This window comes from Tamandua tetradactyla, chromosome 6 (assembly GCF_023851605.1).
Source record: "Tamandua tetradactyla isolate mTamTet1 chromosome 6, mTamTet1.pri, whole genome shotgun sequence".
Taxonomy (NCBI): domain Eukaryota; kingdom Metazoa; phylum Chordata; class Mammalia; order Pilosa; family Myrmecophagidae; genus Tamandua; species Tamandua tetradactyla.
Genome location: NC_135332.1, coordinates 53,610,231 through 53,627,868, shown reverse-complemented (window position 1 = coordinate 53,627,868; position 17,638 = coordinate 53,610,231). Strand labels below are relative to the sequence as shown.

General features: G+C 37.5%; 1 protein-coding gene across 2 annotated transcripts in view; it reads left to right on the top strand.

Moving 5' to 3' along the window:
* The window catches only part of BLMH (bleomycin hydrolase), a 62,364-nt gene that overhangs the window by 6,044 nt on the left and 38,682 nt on the right, over positions 1 to 17,638 (top strand). The gene's annotated exons all lie outside the window — the stretch shown is intronic.

Sequence of the window (17,638 nt, the reverse complement as noted above, 5' to 3'; positions counted from 1 at the left end):
GAGTTCTCAAGTCTCAGTTCATGTATAATATGTTTAACACAATAGCTATTTCTTAAATATTTGTTGAGTGGATGAATGCAGAGCTTTCATTTTTTTTTTTTTTTTACATGGGGAGGCACCGGGAACCGAACCCGGGTCCTCTGGCATGGCAGGCAAGCATTCTTGCCGCTGAGCCACCGTGGCCCGCCCAGAGCTTTCATTTTACCATATGCATTTAAATTATCTTGTGTTTACTTCTTTCTGTACTTCTTAAATGTTTCTACTGAAGAGAAATATCTTAGTATAGTAGGAAAAAATAGGCTTTGGAGTCGGCAGATATGGGTTCTGACTCTACCACCTAACAGCTCTGTGATCTTGAGTAAGATCTCCGAGATTCGGTTTGGGATTTAAAATATATTCCTCATTGGATTTTTGTGGGGATCAACGAGAGATTAAATGTAAGAGTGGAAAGCAAATGTTCTGGATGAGCTAGAAGGAAAACTCTGATATAATGGTATGGTAGCCCTTGATAAACTATGGCATCTGTCCTGTAACTACTTGTTGAAGAGTGCTGTGGAAACTATGGCTTTTCTTTCTTTGCTATGTATGTGTGTTATATTATACAATAAAAAAAGTTAAAAAGATAAAAAAGAATGGAAGGCGTAGTGGCACAGAATATATAGCTTGTTGTAGGAGTTAAGAAAATGTTAGTTTTCCCCCCTGCCTTCTTGGAATGACCTCTCTTGCTGAGGCCATTTCTCTTGCATAGTTTGCCTTCATTTATGGTTAGAATAAGTTGATGGGGTATAGTAGGGTGGAGATTCTGTGAACATCTATGGAAATGGGCCCTGACAATGCTTCCTGCAGATCATTAGCCTCCTGTTGATCTTTGATGTTTGCTGTAATGATACGTGGATTAATGATGTATCTAAAATCCATCATCTGACCATGGGGTTGCTAGAGGATGGTAAGTGGCTGATAAGAATTAGGGCAGATATATTTAGCAAATCTTTCCTCCTCTACCCCAGAGAAATAGTAGGATACTACTTTACCAGGTCATGAATTTGCATGTTTTATAGGATGATTTACTTAATGATTCCACCTGAACTGTTGATACAAAATTCTGTGTGGTAGGTTTTTAGATTTTTATAATCCCCCGAATGACTCCTCTTTATTGAACCTGACTCTTTGGTAATGAAGAGTCTAGCTGTGGTTTTAAAGCCACAAATTACTACCTGTGATTTGCCTACCCTTGTAGGCAAGTCAAAATGATGACTTATATGAGCACCCATGATGCTTTGAATGAAATTTAAGCAGATATCTTTGATTGAAGTATGTTTATGCTAACATTCTGTCTCAGAGAAGAGAAATGCAGGTTACTTGTTGAAATGACAGGACAGTAAATAAATAATAGGGGGATCAAATGTTAAAATAAATGTAGTAGATTGAAATGCTAGTGATCAATGAAAGGGAGGGGTAAGGGGTATGGTATGTATAAATTTATTTTCTGTTTTCTTTTTCTGAATTGATGCAAATGTTCTAAGAAATGATCCTGACGATAAATATACAACTATGTGATGATATTGTGAGTTACTGATTATATGTGTAGAGTGGAATGATCATATGGTAAGAATGTTTGTGTTTGTATGTTGGTATGTTTAATAAATAAAATCTTTAAAAAAAGAAATTACACTAAAAAAAAAAGAAATGACAGGACAGATCTGTTTTGGAGATATGTGGTTACCTCTAATGCAGTGTTTTCTCAGTATCCCCACTCTTCTGTTAGCCTTCAGCTCCCCTTAGGATTATTAATAGATTCTTTACTAAAATTCTGTTAAAAGTAAAACATAAAACAAAGACCAAGAACATTATTTGTCAGTGCCATAATAACAGACTAGAAGCCAATTTGATAGGCTTAGGAAATTCTGTAGTTGTGGCTCTCAGCTTTTAAAAACTATAGGTTCAGCCTTGCCCTACACCTTCAAAATCAATTTCCTTGAGAAAATAGCCTAGTTACCTGTATTTTTATTTTTTATTTTAAAGACTTGTTTGATTTTTAAAATTCTTTGATTTCTTAAATAGATATTGATGGATCAGATAGCAAAAAAGTAGTTACAGTGAAAAGTTGTCTCCTAATTTCCATCCTTCCGGTTCCCACGCCACCCCCATTTAGTTCCATTAGTTTCTGTTACTAGTAATTAGCTGTTAGGCATCCTTCCAGAGATCTTTTGTTTTTGTTTTTGTTTGTTGAATCCATGTTATTTTTCTTCTTTTTTTTGCACACGTTAGTTATTATCCGTATTGCTCTGCACCATGTTTTTTTACTTAACATATCTTATCTTTTAATATATACATAAAGGTACTTTGCATTAAAAAAAAGATTCGCTTAGTATTCCATTGTTTGGATTTATTGTAATTAATTTGACTTTTCTATTAATGAACTTCGAGTTATTTCCAAACTTTTTCTATTTAAAAAATCGCAATAAACACCCTTGTACATATATCATTTTGCATGTGTGCATATTTACCTATAGGTTAAATTTCTAGAAGTAGAATTTGGGGGTCAGAAAGAATATGTACTTGTAATTTTTTTTTTAACTTTTTTATTAATTAAAAAATTAATAAACAAAACATTAAGAGATCATTCCATTCTACATATACAATCGGTAATTCTTAATATCATCACATAGTTGCATATTCATCATTTCTTAGAACATTTGCATCAATTTAGAAAAAGAAATAAAAAGACAACAGAAAAAGAAATAAAACGATAACAGAAAAACAAGATTATACATACCATACCCCTTACCCCTCACTTTCATTTACCACCAGCATTTCAAACTAAATTTATTTTAACATTTGTTCCCCCTATTATTTATTTTTATTCCATATGTTCTACTCTTCTGCTGATATAGTAGCTAAAAGGAGCATCAGACACAAGGTTTTCACATTTGCAGAGTCTCATTGTGAAAGCTATATCATTGTTCAATCATCATCAAGAAACATGGCTACTGGAACACAGCTCTACATTTTCAGGCAGTTCCCTCCAGCCTCTCCACTACATCTTGAACAACAAGGTGATATCTACTAAATGCATAAGAATAACCTCCAGGATAACCTCTCAACTCTGTTTGGAGTCTCTCAGCCATTGACACTTAGTCTCATTTCACTCTTCCACCTTTGGTCGAGAAGGTTCTCTCAATCCCCTGTTGTTAATTCTCAGCTCATTCTAGGGTTTTTCTCAGTCCCTTGACGCTGAGTCTCAGCTCATTCCAGGATCCCCGTCCCACGTTGCCAGGAAGGTCCACACCGCTGGGAGTCATGTCCCACGCAGAGAGGGGGAGGGTGGTGAGACTGCTCGTTGTATTGGCTGGAGAGAGAGGCCACATCTGAGCAACAAAAGAGGCTCTCCTGGGGGTGACTCTTAGGCATAAATTTTAAGTAGACTTGACCTATCCTTTGTGGGGTTAAGTTTCATGTGAACAAACCCCAAGCCTGGGGGCTCAGCCTATAGCTTTGGTTGTCCACACTGCTTGTGAGAATATCAAGAATTCAACTTGGGGAAGTTGAATTTCTCCCCACTCTCACCATTCCCCGAAGGGGGCTTGCAAATACTTTTCCAGTCACTGATCAAATCACTCTGGATTCATCGGGGCATCACTCTGGACAAACCAACAAAATCTCATGTGCTACCTGAGATTCCAAGTACTTATGACATTCAATCAAACTATCTACATGAGTTATATTAGGAAATGCTCTAGTCAAAATATAAATTTTGTCACAAATAAACATTTTTTGCTTTAGTCTCACACATAAAGTGACATTTTAAAGTATTAATTATCATCTATTTTTAACACCCTGCAATAATGACATTCCTTTGTTCTTCCTCAGACAAAAACATTTCTTAAATTTGTGCATTGTACATTTCACTATTATTATACACTCTAGGCATTCCTAGATTATACCATCTCGATCTTTACCATCTATCTTTCTTTCTGATTTCATTTATGTCCCCAGTCCTCCTCCCTCTATCATTCTCACGTGCAGGTTCATTCAGTGTTTTAACATAATTACATTACTGTTAGGTAGTATTGTGCTGTCCATATCTGAGATTTTATATTCAGTCCTGTTGCACAATCTGTATCCCTTCAGCTCCAATCACCCAATATCTCACCCTATTTCTATCTCCTGATGGTCTCTGTTACCAAGGAAATATTCTAAGTTTATTCACTAACGTCAGTTCATGTCAGTGAGACCATACAGTATTTGTCCTTTTGTTTCTGGCTAATCACACTCAGCATAATGTCCTTAAGGTCCATTCATGCTGTTACATACTTCATAACTTTATTCTGTCTTACAGCTGCATAATATTCCATCTTATGTAAATGTCACAGTTTGTTTAGTCAACTGTCTGTTGATGGACATTTTGGCTGTTTCCATTACTTGTTAATTGTTAATAATGCTGCTATAAACATGTAAATGTCCATTTGTGTCCTTGGCCTCGTGACCTTTGAGTAGAGACAGCATATACATGGGTCCTGTTTTTTAAACTATTCTGCCAGACTATGTCTTTTGATTGGAGAGTTTAATCCATTAACATTCAGTGTTATTACTGTATGGGTAGTACTTTCTTCTACTGTTTTGCCTTCTGGATTTTATATGTCATATCTAATTTTCCTTCCTTTTACCTTTACTCATAGTCTTCCTTTCTACACTCTTCTCCACACCTCTCTCTTCTGTCTTTGTATCTGTCTCTAGTGTTCCCTTTAGTATTTCTTGCAGAGCTGGTCTCTTGGTCACAAATTCTCTCAGTGATTTTTTGTCTGAAAATGTTTTCATTTCTCCCTCATTTTTGAAGGACAATTTTGCCTGATATAGAATTCTTGGTTGGCAGTTTTTCTCTTTTAATAATTTAAATGTATTATCCCACTGTCTTCTCGCCTCCATGGTTTCTGCTGAGAGATCTGTGCATAGTCTTATTGGACTTCCCTTGTATGTGATGGATTGCTATTCTCTTGCTGCTTTCAAGATCCTCTCTTTCTCTTTGACCTTGGACATTCTGATTATTAAATGTCTTGGAGTATGTCTATTTGGATCTGTTCTCTTTGGGGTACGCTGCACTTCTTGGATCTGTAATTTTAAGTCTTTCATAAGAGCTGGGAAATTTTCAGTGATAATTTCCTCCATTAGTTTTTCTCCTCCTTTTCCATTCTCTTCTCCTTCTGGGACACCCACAACATGTATATTCATGCACTTCATATTGTCTTTCAATTCCCTGAGGCCCTGCTCATATTTTTCCTTTTTTTTCCCTCTAGTTTCTGTTTCTTGTTGGATTTCAGATGTTCTGTCCTCCGGTTCATTAATCCTATGTTCTGCCTCTCGAAATCTACCATTGTAGATTTCCATTGTTTTTTTCATCTCTTCTACTGTGTCTTTCATTCCCATAAGTTCTGTGATTTGTTTTTTCAGACTTTCAGTTTCTTCTTTTTGCTCCTTCCTTGCCTTTTTTATATCCTCCCTCAATTCATTGATTTGGTTTTTGATGAGGTTTTCCATGTCTGTTCGTATATTCTGAATTAGTTGTTTCAGCTCCTGTATGTCATTTGAATTGTTGGTTTGTTCCTTTGACTGGGCCATATCTTCAATTTCCTTAGTGTGATTTGTTATTTTTTGCTGGCGTCTAGGCATTTAATTACCTTAATTAGTTTATTCTGGAGATTGCTTTCATTTCTTTTATCTAGGGTTTTCTTGCTGGATGAATTTGTTGTCTATCTGTTCTTTGACATTCTGTTCAGCTTTATCTGAACCTTTAGCTCGAGTTTTGTTTAACAGAGGAGAATTTTTCAGGTCTTGTTTTCTTGTTTCTTGCCCTGCTTGTGTGGTACCTTTCCCCCACACTCACTTAGGAGGGTCTGCTTAGATATTATAGACCCCAGCCAGATTTTCCCAGACCAAACTGGCCTCCTATCAGGAGGAAAGAGTCACCTGCGTCGGTTTTCCCTGAGCATGAGACCCAGCAGGTTGAAAGACTTTCCTGTGAAGTCTCTGGACTCTGTTTTTCTTGTCCTGCCCAGTATGTGGTGCTTGTCTGACTGCAGGTCCCACCAGCGTAAGATGATGCGGTACCTTTAACTTTGGCTGGGGGTTTGTTGGAGACAGAGGAGAGGTTGTAGGCTGGTTTTAATGGCTTCAAATTACCAAGCCCTGGTGTCTGAATTCCTTGATGGAGGGATTCCACCTGGGTGGGCCTTCACCCCTCCCCTGGGGAAGGCACAGGCTCCAGATAAGCCCCCAAAAGAGCTCACTTCTGCCTATGCCTGGGGCAGTTGCAGCCTGAAAAGTGCTGCTGCTGTATCCAGAGGCAGTCAAGCCTTTATAGATACACAACCACAAAAACCTGTTTCCTTCTTTTTTTTCCCCCTTTTTCTGTCAGTCCTGCCCCCTTGGTGCCAGGGCAAAAATGAGCAACCTCCGCTTTGATTGGGTTCACCTAAGCTGCGGGCCTATTTTTAGTAGTCAGAATTTGTTAATTAGTTTCACAATTGACGTTTGATTGTGCCCAGTCACTGCTGCTGGTAAAGTCCTTTCCTTTTCCCTCTGGGAAGCGGCCTGTGGGGGAGGGGCGCTGGCCGCCGCAGCTTTGGGAATTCACGGTTTTGGGGGGTGCTCGCAGCCGGTCCGGCTGGTCCAGACTGGGGTACGCTGTGTGTCTGGTCACTGACGTGGCCCCAGGAGCTGTTCTGTACTGTTTCTGGTTATTTAGCAGTTGTTCTGGAGGATGAACTACAACACGCACGTTGTTAAGCTGCCGTCTTGACCCGGAACTGTACTTGTAATTTTAACATATAATACTAAATTATCCTCTTTGGGAGTTATACTGGTATACACTCTCTCTCATCAGCAGTATCTGAAAGACCTGTTTCCCTTTAACATTATCAAGACAGAGTATTTATCAAACGGATGAATTTTTGCCAATCTGATAGGTTAAAAAATGCTATCTCATAGTTTTACTCTTTATTTTTGTTTTAAATGTGGCTGAACATCATTTCTGTGAACTCTGTTTATATCCTTGGCTTATTTTTCTTATTGATCTTTTATCAATTTCTAAGTACTCCTTTTAATACAGAAATTAGCCTTTTGTGATATGTTACAATTATGTTTCCATTTGTCATTTGTCTTTGGTAGCTTTTTTTTGCTATGAAGAATTTTTACTTTTATGTAGTTAAATTTGAAATCTTTTAGAGTTTTTTTCCCATATGTCTACCCACCTTTCCTGAATTATTCATCCTCTTCCTACCCCTTAATTTGAAATGCCTTCTTTATCATATCAGTGATATATTGTCTATGTCATATCTAAAGTTTATGTATTTTAATTACTGAGGCTTTTTATAAGGTTTTACCATTTGTAGGACTAGTCTAATCTTGTTGTTCTTCTCTTGTAGTCTTCCTGGTTAATTTTATTTTGACATGTCAGTTTTGGCATCTATACTTTTAAAAATTTCTCAGGTGATTCTGGTTAAAAAGCCAGTGCTGTTAAGTAAAGTCTTCTCTTTTGGACTCTCAGAGAGAAGGGAATTATTCTTTAGCAGCCTCGGGAGACATCTTTTGCACTGAAATTAAGGAGCTAATCTTTCCTTTTGAAGTTCTTAAAGGAAATAGATTTTATTCAAATATTGCATTTCCTTTTTACTAAGTAGGAAAATAAGCAGAAAACTCATCTTTAATAGTTAAAACTGTTAACTAAATATCTAAACTCGGTCTCTTTTTTTTTTTTTTTAACTTTTTTTTGCTGTGTGCTATAACTTGTATACAAAGCAAAGAAAGAAAAAAGCAAGTTTTCAAAGCACTCTTCAACAAGTAGTTACAGGACAGGTCACAGAGTTTGTCAGGGGCTACCATACCATCATCTCAGATTTTTCCCTCTAGCTGCTCCAGAACATTGGAGGCTAGAAAGAATAAACATTTATCACCACAAGTGACTTTTTTTTTCTTTTTTTGTGAAAAACAACATATGTACAAAAAACCAATAAATTTCAAAGCACAACAATAAGTTGTAGAACAGATTTCAGAGTTTGGTATGGGTTACAGTTCCCCAGTTTCAGGTTTTTACTTCTAGCTGTTCTAAGGTACTAGAGACTAAAAGAAATGTCAGTATAATGATTCAGCAATCATACTTGATTGTTAAACCCTACCTTCTCTGTGTGACTCCACCATCGCCTTTGATTTTTCTCCCATTCTTTAGGAGTATTTGGGCTATGCCCATTCTGATTTTTTTCATGTTGAAAGGGTCTGTCACTAATATGGGTTAGGGAGATGGAACTAACTGATGTTCTGGAGAGGCTGGGCCCTCTAGGTTTCAGGACTTATTTGGTCCAGGGACCCATCTGGAGGTTGTAGGTTTCTGGAAAGTTACCCTAGTGCATGGAACCTTTATATATTACCCCAGAAGTTCTTTAGGATTGGCTGGAATGGTTTTGGTTGGGATTTGGCAAATTATGTTAAGTAGCAATGTCTAACTGAAGCTTGCGTAAGAGTGACCTCCAGAGTAGCCACTCAACTCTATTTTAACTATCTCAGCCACTGATACTTTATTTGTTCCACTTCTTTTCCTCCTTTTGGTCAGGATGGCATTGTTGATCCCGTAGTACCAGGGCCAGACTCATCCCTGAGTCATCTCCCTCTCCACCAGGGAGACTTCACCCAGTCAGGTAGTCTCTTAAGTGTCCTGGACCTGGGAGGATAGTATACAGAAATTTACTTTTTAATCTAGTCACGCAACAGTCTTTGCCTTTGCCTTTGGTCTACCAAGTTGGCTGCCTTCCTTTGGAAGTGAAGATTTCATATCTCTAAAACAATATATATTCTCACTTAAAATACAGATGAAATGAGTATCATGTTTATTTACAACCCTAAATACATTTTACATCATTATGTGTCAAACAAACCCAAGTATAATGATGCCCTTTATTCTTTAATTTTTTAAACTATCACCATTTAAAATATTCTTCATCAAGTCTTAAGATACAGTCTCTTTCTTAGCCCACTTAGGAATGGAGTTGTGTTGAGAAAAAATATCATGATTTATCTATATTTCTTATATTACAAGTGACTACTGTAAAAGGAATGATTGAAGTCCAGAAACATGCCTTTCTCTTCTTAAAATAGATGAAAAAAATTTTAGTCTTCTTAAAATGAAAAGAATGTTCAAAATTACATACTGAATCAGTTTGGAGCTGTCCAGCCCAAGTTTCTATTTCTCTGTTTCTGAGGGTGGCCCACAAGAGGGATACTGTGTTAAGCTCTCTGGACCTTCATGATTTTAAATCAATAAATATTTCTCCTATATATGAGAGGAGTTGCAGATAATACACTTTAAGTATCTTATATGTCATAGGGCAATAAAATAAATAATACGCAGTGAAATAAAATAATGTCTTAAGAGATGTGCAAGCATAATATCTAACTCCCAAAGTTGAAGATGCTGCATTTTATTGATTTTTTTTTTTTTGGAGGGGTGGGGAGGATGTTAAGAAAGTCTTCCTAGAGAAAACTGCATTTGAGATATGCTTTGAATGAAGTGAGATTGGGGTGGAAAGCATTCTAAATTGTTCCCCTGGCAGATTTGATGAACAATGAATAGACTAATTTACTTAGACTCTTGGGAAGTAGCTAGAATAGTTTTTCTCAAAAAGTGATCTGAAGTCCATAAGCATTAGAATCACCAGATGTTTGTCAAAAATGCGTATTCCTGAGTTCCACCACAAATATACTGACTCTGAATCTCTGGGGGTGGTCCCTATATTTTGTATTAAATTAATGAGCCTGAGGTACATTAAAGTTTGAAGCTAGGAGAATAATGTGGAAGGTTAGAATTAGATATATAATAAGAGCTTTGTCTGCTAGGGTGAGAGTTTGTTCTGATTCAGTAGGCACTGAGAAATAAATATTTTTAAGCAGAGGAGTAATGTGATTGAAGCTGCACTTTAGATTACTTTTAAAGCAGTAAATAAGTGAAACTGATAGGAGGAGAGGTAAGAAGACGTGTATTATGAAGCTGTAGCAGTCCAGGTGGTACTAAGTTCTTACTTCCAAGGATAGTGACAGTAGAATTGGAAGGTGGAGAGAAATGTGAGAGCCATCTTAGGGAGAAAATCTGAAGGGCTTGACAATTTATCTGTAGGGTGCAAAGGAGGATTCATCATTAAAAATAATTTTTAAGGTGTTAAGCCTGGTCACTGGGAGAATGCTGCTGTGGTTCACGTAAATAAATCATTAAGAGAAACTCTTTTCAGAGGTCATAGTGAAGAGGAGAGACATTGGCTTTAAAGTGCCTAGTCTCAGGCGCTATCCACTTGGAAATGGGTTTCAAACATGTGGAAACAGTTCTGGAGTTTAGGAAATAGACTAACCTGGGAAAATGACTAGTATGATAGTACAGATGGCTGAAGCCTTAGGAAAACTGAAAGCCCTAAGGGGGAAAGGAAAGATAGAACAGGTCTAAGTACAGAATTCTGGGAAACATCTGTATTTCCTAGGTGAGAGAAGGAAAACAGAGGACCAGAATTATGTTATGATGCAGGTGCTGGGCCTCAGTGTTAGATGCTGCAGACAGGTCAAAGAATTTGAAGACCGAGAAAAAGCTGCTGGATTTCCTTAATAGAGGTTTGTGGACCAGAGAGTGGAAGGAACTAGATGGAAAGGAGTTAGATAGTGGCAAGAAAAAGCAGGCAATTTCAAGAAGCTTGGCAGTGAAAAGAAGGAGAAAAGTTAGTAATCATAAATTTCAGAAATATTTATTGAATACCTACTAAATATCAAGCATTTTTCTAAGTACCGTCTGTGCATTGGTGACCATCGTGGACTTCACATACTAGTTGAGGAGGAGGGACAATACACAAAGAGCAAGAAAGTATCTGACAATGATTGCTATGGACTCTGAGAGACATAAAACAGACTCAGGTCTCAAATCAGACTGACCTTAGAAAGGTCTTTCCTGACCACCCAAATTTAAAGTAGCCCTCTCCTTCTAGCCACTCTTCTTTTTCGCACTTTTCTTTTTGAGACCTGGTGAGGAAATGGACTTTTTTTCTAAGTGTGAAAAAGAACAGCAGCTAGAAGGAGAGGGCTACTTTAAATTTGGGTGGTCAGGAAAGACCTTTCTAAGCTCAGTCTGATTTGAGACCTGAGTAACAAGAATTCAGACACTCAAAGACCTGGACATCTGTACCCAAAGACCTGGGTACAGAGCATACCTGGCAGAGGGGATATGTGCAAAAACCCTAAGATAGGAAAGAACTTGGTATCTTTGAGGAACAGAATGAAGGTAGTGTGCCTTGAGCTTGGAAAGTGAGGTGGGGAGTGGCTATAATAGATCCTGGTGAGGAAATGGACTTTTTTCTAAGTGCGATAACCCACTGGGGGAGTTTGGAGTTTTTTCTAAGTGAAGTAATCTACTGGCGGAGTGGGGGTCAAGCTAAATAGTGACATGATTTAATTTTTGTTTTAAAAAAGTTCACTCTGATTCTTTTGAGAGTGGATTGTAAAATAACAAGAGGAGGTGAGGAGACCTGTTAAATTTACCTTTTTATGTCTTTCCCTGCTTGAAAATGTTTTTAATGTTTCCAGAAAGTATCTTCTTTTGCCTGGTTTTGAAGTTTCAGGTGGTATATATATTTTTAAAACAGATCCTGCTCTTCTAGTCCCTACCAAAAAGCAGAAGATGGCTGTCTCCCCTTCTCTACCTTTACTCTGCATACTAACAGTTACCAAGTCCCTTATTCCTTCTCTCTTGCAACTAACTTGTTTAACCTCAGCACTAAGGTTTCTTCAAAGTTTAGCATGTTTCTGTGGTAACTTTAGAGTCCTTCTCCTGGCCATTCTTTTCTGTGATCAATAGGCCATTTTATCTTTGAGCCTGTTTCCTCATAAAATAAAAAAAATTGGTATGTATGATTTCTTATGGGCACTGCAGCTTTGAATTTTCTTTTTTTTTAACATGAGCAGGCACGGGGAAGCTTTGGATTCTTATAGCAATAGAAATAAAATATTTCTACAGTGCTTTATATTGTACTGGATACTTTCTCAACAACTCAGTACTGTAAATAGAAATGAGAATTCTAAAATTCTGTCACTTTTGCAGTGGTTCCAAGCACTGAAATCTTTTATCTTTTAGCCTTACCTGTTTTGCTCCCTTTACAAGTAGTTTGGGAATGACCTTCCAGTCTATAGAACTTAGTTTAATAATGTGAATTTAAAGGAATAATTAAAAACATTAGATCCTCCTGTTTTTTTAAACCACAGTCAGAAAGGCCATGTCATTGTTGGGTTGAGAGTTGTAGGAAAGCAGAATCAATTCCAGGTGTCACTGAGCCATATATATCTCTGCCTTCAGCTTTCCAGCATTTCAGAAAGCTCATGTTTCTTGAGTCTACTCCCTTGACTCTGTTTTAATACCTTTTAGCAGGTTGGTTCTGATATTCAGTTTTGTCTAAAAGAGAAAGGCAGAAAGTGCTGGAATGAGGAGTGGGAAATTTCAGTTAAGGTCACATATATATTTATCCCTAAATGAGCTTACTGTGGTTTTTCAATTTCAGTCATATTCTCAGGAATGTGGTTGTACTCTGTTTTTCTTTCAGTTCTGTAAGATTTGTGTTCAACATGCAGTATTCCTTTTGTCCTGAGTGCCGAGATCCTCTTGCAGGAAGCAAATGATTCTCCTGTATTGCCCACCAGAGAGCAGACTTAGATAACCAGAGCGCACTGTCTGCTGCTTGCCAGATTTGAACCTTTAGTAACAGCAGATAGTATTTTAGAACAGCAGAATCTCTTATCAAGAAAATACAGTTTCCTAAGTCCAGGAAATTTTATATCTTTAGTAATTACAGTATAGTATCAAAAATATTCAAAGCATCTCATATACGCATGCTTATTAGCCATATTTTCTTCTAACTAGATAGCTGCCTGTTTTGTACAAGTTTTTATTTTCAAACCACTGTTGTTTATATGCTAGGAAGTCATATTTATATTGTATTTATATTACTCTGAAGAAAAAGAAAATACAGTTTCAGGGACCCTGGAGATTGTAATTTGGAAAATTTTTTTTTTTTTAGTCAGAGTTAATTTAACTAACTATTGTTATTGGCACAGAACCAAATATTCCTTCCAACATATTACAGCCTGACTTGAATGTGAAAGAATTTGGATACTTTATAGTCATGGTAAACAATGTAAAACAAAGCAAGCTGTCTCAAATTACAGTGTTTTACTAAACTGTAAGAGAAAGACACATCACCTTTATCCTCATTTGTGCCTTATATGTATACTTAATAAAAATTCAGATGTAGAAAACATATGCAGTAGGACATAAGTATTTGCCTTGCAAAAGTATTCATCATAGAATTCTTCTAAATAGCAGAAATGCAGCTTTTAAGCAGTGCATTTTTGGGGGGGAAAGGGAGTAATTTAACACTTTTTACTTCAGATAGTTAAGTGCAAAATAAAGTATTGCATAAGTTATGGTCTAAAACACTCATATTTATCTTTAGAATGTATTTTAAGTCATCAGAAATTCACTCAGTCGAGTTCATCTTCTTTGGCCTTGGCCCTGTCCTCTCCATTTTTTCCCCCTTTTTCTAGAACCGGGCTGAGTTAGATAAACCACCCTTGGATAACTGAGAATTGGTCAAGATGGTTCCACTGACATAAGTACATACATAGGTTACAATAATTACTAGTTTAAAATACAAATCATTTAAGTCCATAAAACCTTCCTAATCTAAACATCTTCTAACTATATACCTTTACTACTATTGTCTTGATCATAGTTATCAGTGGCAATGTTCTTGTCATAATGACAGATTCCTAAATTTGCCATTTGTAGCCTTGGTTCTAGGCAAATGCAAAATGACTCTGTCCCCTGTGAATCCCCAGCAACTCTTTAATCCATGGCTAGAGTAGCTCAATTACAGTTGCTAATATGATGCCTTTCCACTTCTTTTCTATGCTAGAAATCAACCTGAGAATGGTACAGCATTAAATGGGAAGAAGTTTAAAGACCAGCTGTGTAGGCTTATAAAACATTATTAGAGGAAGATTCTCTTTAAGAACAAAGAACAAAACAAAATGAGAGGGCGGGGCCGAGATGGTGGCTTAGTGAGGTGTGGGATTTAGTTCATCCTCCAGAGCAGCTAGTAAATAGCCAGGAACAGTATAGAACAACTGCTGGGGCCACGTCAGTGACTGGACACATAGCGTACCCCAGTCTGGACAAACTGGATGGGCTGTGAGCCCACCCAGAATTGTGAGTCCCCCAAGCCACAGAGCCGGTGCCCCTTCCCCACAGGCTGCTTCCCAAAGGAAAAAGGAAAGAGACTTTACCAGCAACAGGTGCTGAGAGTAACCAAGCTCCAATTGTGGAATTAATTGACAAATTCTCACTATTAAAAATAGGCCCCCAGCCCAGCTGAACTTCGAGTAAAAGCTGAGGTTGCTGGTTTTTGCCTTGGTGCAGAAGGGACAGGGCTGATGGAAAAAGAAAAAAGAAAGAAAAAAAGAAAACAGTGCTTTTTTTTTGGATTGGATAGCACATACTTGAAAGGGTCTGGGACCTGAAGGAAAGGAGGGGGCAAATAGGACCGGAAGATTCACAAAGCAACATTCAAACTTAATCTCTTCTTTGGCAAACCCAAGAAACAGGGCTCCTTCTCTGAAAAGGACATTTTTTTCTTTTTCGTGGCTGTGTTTCCACTGTTTGACTACTCTTTGAATACAGCTGCAGGGCTTCTCAGTCTCCAGCTGCCCCAGGCATAGGCAGAATTAAGCTTGTTTGAGGTTTGTCTGGAGCCTGTGCCTTCCCCAGGAGATGGGTGGTGCCCAGCTCAGGTGGAAACCCTCTCTCAAGGAATTCAGACACCAGGGTCTGGAAAATGGATGTGATTAAAGCCAGCCTACAACCTCTCCTCTCTCAACCATGCCCCCAACAGGGAGAGTCTGCTGAAGTTAAAGGTACCATATCACCTTATGCTGGTGGGACCCACAGGCAGAAAAGCGTCACATACTGGGCAGGATAGGAAAAACAGAGTCCAGAGGCTTCATAGGAAAGCCTTTCAACCTGCTGGGTCTCACCTACAGGCAATAATGATGCAGATGACTCTTTCCTCCTGAGAAGAGGCAAATCTAGTCTGGGAAAATCTGGCTGGGGTCTATAATACCTAAGTAGACCCTCCTACAGGGGGGCGGGGAGGGGAAGACACCATACAGGCAGGGCAAGAAACAAGAAAGCTAGAACTGAAAAATTATGATCTACTAAACAAAACCTAAGCTAAAAGTCTAGAATAAGCGGAACTGAATGTCAAAGACCAGATAGACAACAAAGACATCCACAAGAAAATCCTAGGTAAAAAATGTGAAAACAATCTCCAGAATAAACTAAGGTAATTAAATGTCTAGACAACAGCAAAAAGTAACGAATCATATTAGGAAAATTGAGGATATGGCCCAGTGAAAGGAACAAACCAACAATTTGAATGAAATACGGGAGTTGAAACGATTCAGAATGTTCAAACAGACATGGAAAACCTCATCAAAAGTCAAATCAGTGAACTGAGGGAGGATATAAAGAAGATAAGGAACAAACAAAAAGAAGAAATCGAAGGTCTGAGAAAAAACTCACAGAACTTATGGGAATAAAAGGCACATAGAAGAGATGAAATAAACGATGGAAACCTACAATGTTAGATTTCAAGAGGTAGAAGATAGGATTAGTGAACTGGAGGATGGGACATCTGAAATCCGACAAGTAAAAGAAAACATAGGGAAAAGAATGGAAAAATATGAGCAGGGACTCAGGGAATTGAATGATAGCATGAAATGCATGAGTATACGTGTTGTGGGTATCCCAGAAGGAGAAGAGAAGGGAAAAGGAGGAAGAAAACTAATGGAGGAAGTTATCACTGAAAATTTCCCAACTTTTATGAAAGACTTAAAATTACAGATCCAAGAAGTGCAGCATACCCCAAGCAGAATAGATCCAAATAGATGTACTCCAAGACACTTACTAATCAGAATGTCACATGTCAAAGAGAAAGAGAGAATCTTGAAAGCAGCAAGAGAAAACCAATCCATCACATACAAGGGAAGCCCAATAAGATTATGCATCGATTTCTCAGCAGACACCATGGAGGCAAGAAGACAGTGGTATGATGTACTTAAGTTACTAAAAGAGAAAAACTGCCAACTAAGAATTCTATATCCAGCAAAATTGCTCTTCAAAAATGAGGGGGAAATTAAAACATTTTCAGTCAAAAATTCACTGAGAGAATTTGAGACCAAGAGACTGACTCTGCAAGAAATACTGAAGGGAGCTCTAGAGACAGATAGGAAAAGACAGCAGAAAGAGGTGTGGAGAAGAGTGTAGAAATGAAGACTATCAGTTAAGATAAAAAGAAGAAAAATTAGATATGACATCTAAAATCCAAAAGGTAAAATGGTAGAAGAAAGTACTGCCCTTACAGTAATGACACTAAATGTTAATGGATTAAACTCCCCAATTAAAAGACATAGACTGGCAGAATGAATTAAAAAACAGGACCCATCTATATGCTGTGTACAGGAAACGCATCTTAGACCCAAGGATAAACATAGGTTGAAAGTAAAAGGTTGGGAAAAAATATTCCATGCAAATAACAATCAGAAAAGAGCAGGAGTAGCTATACTAATATCCAACAAATTAGACTTCAATTGTAAAACAGTTAAAACAGACAAAGAAGGACACTGTATTAATAAAAGGAACAACTCAACAAGAAGACATAGCAATCATATATTTATGCACTGAGCCAGAGTGCTCCAAAATATTGAGAAAAACACTGAAAAGAGAAATAGACACATCTACCAGAATTGTTGAAGATTTCAATTCCCCACTCTCATCAATGGACACAACATCCAGACTGAGGATCAATAAATAAACAGAGAATTTGAATAATACAATAAATGAGCTAGACTTAACAGACATTTATTGAACATTATACCCCACAACAGCAGGATACACCTTTTTCTCAAGTACTCATGGATCATTCTCAAGGGTAGACCATATACTGGGTCACCAAGCAAGTCTCAATAAATTTAAAAAGATTGAAATCATACAAAACACTTTCTCAGATCATAAAGGAATGAAGTTAGAGATCAATAATAGGCAGAGTGCCAGAAAATTCACAAATATTTGGAGGCTCAACAACATGCTCTTGAACAACCAGTGGGCCAAGAAGAAATTAAAAGAGAAATCAGTAAATACCTTGAGGCAAATGAAAATGAAAATACAACATATCAAAATTTATGGGATGCAGCAAAGGCAGTGCTAAGAGGGAAATTTATTGCCCTAAATGCCTATATCAAAAAAGAAGAAAGAACAAAAATCGAGGAATTAACTGTCCATTGGAAGAACTAGAGAAAGAACAGCAAACTAACCCCAAAGCAAGCAAAAGGAAAGAAATAACGAAGATTAGAGCAGAAATAAATGAACTTGAGAACATGAAAACAATTGAGAAAATCAGCAAAACCAGAAGTTGGTTCTATGAGAAAATCAGTAAGATTGATGGACCTTTAGCGAGGTTGACAAAAAGAAGAAGAGAGAAGATGCAAATAAATAAAATCAGAAATGGAAGAG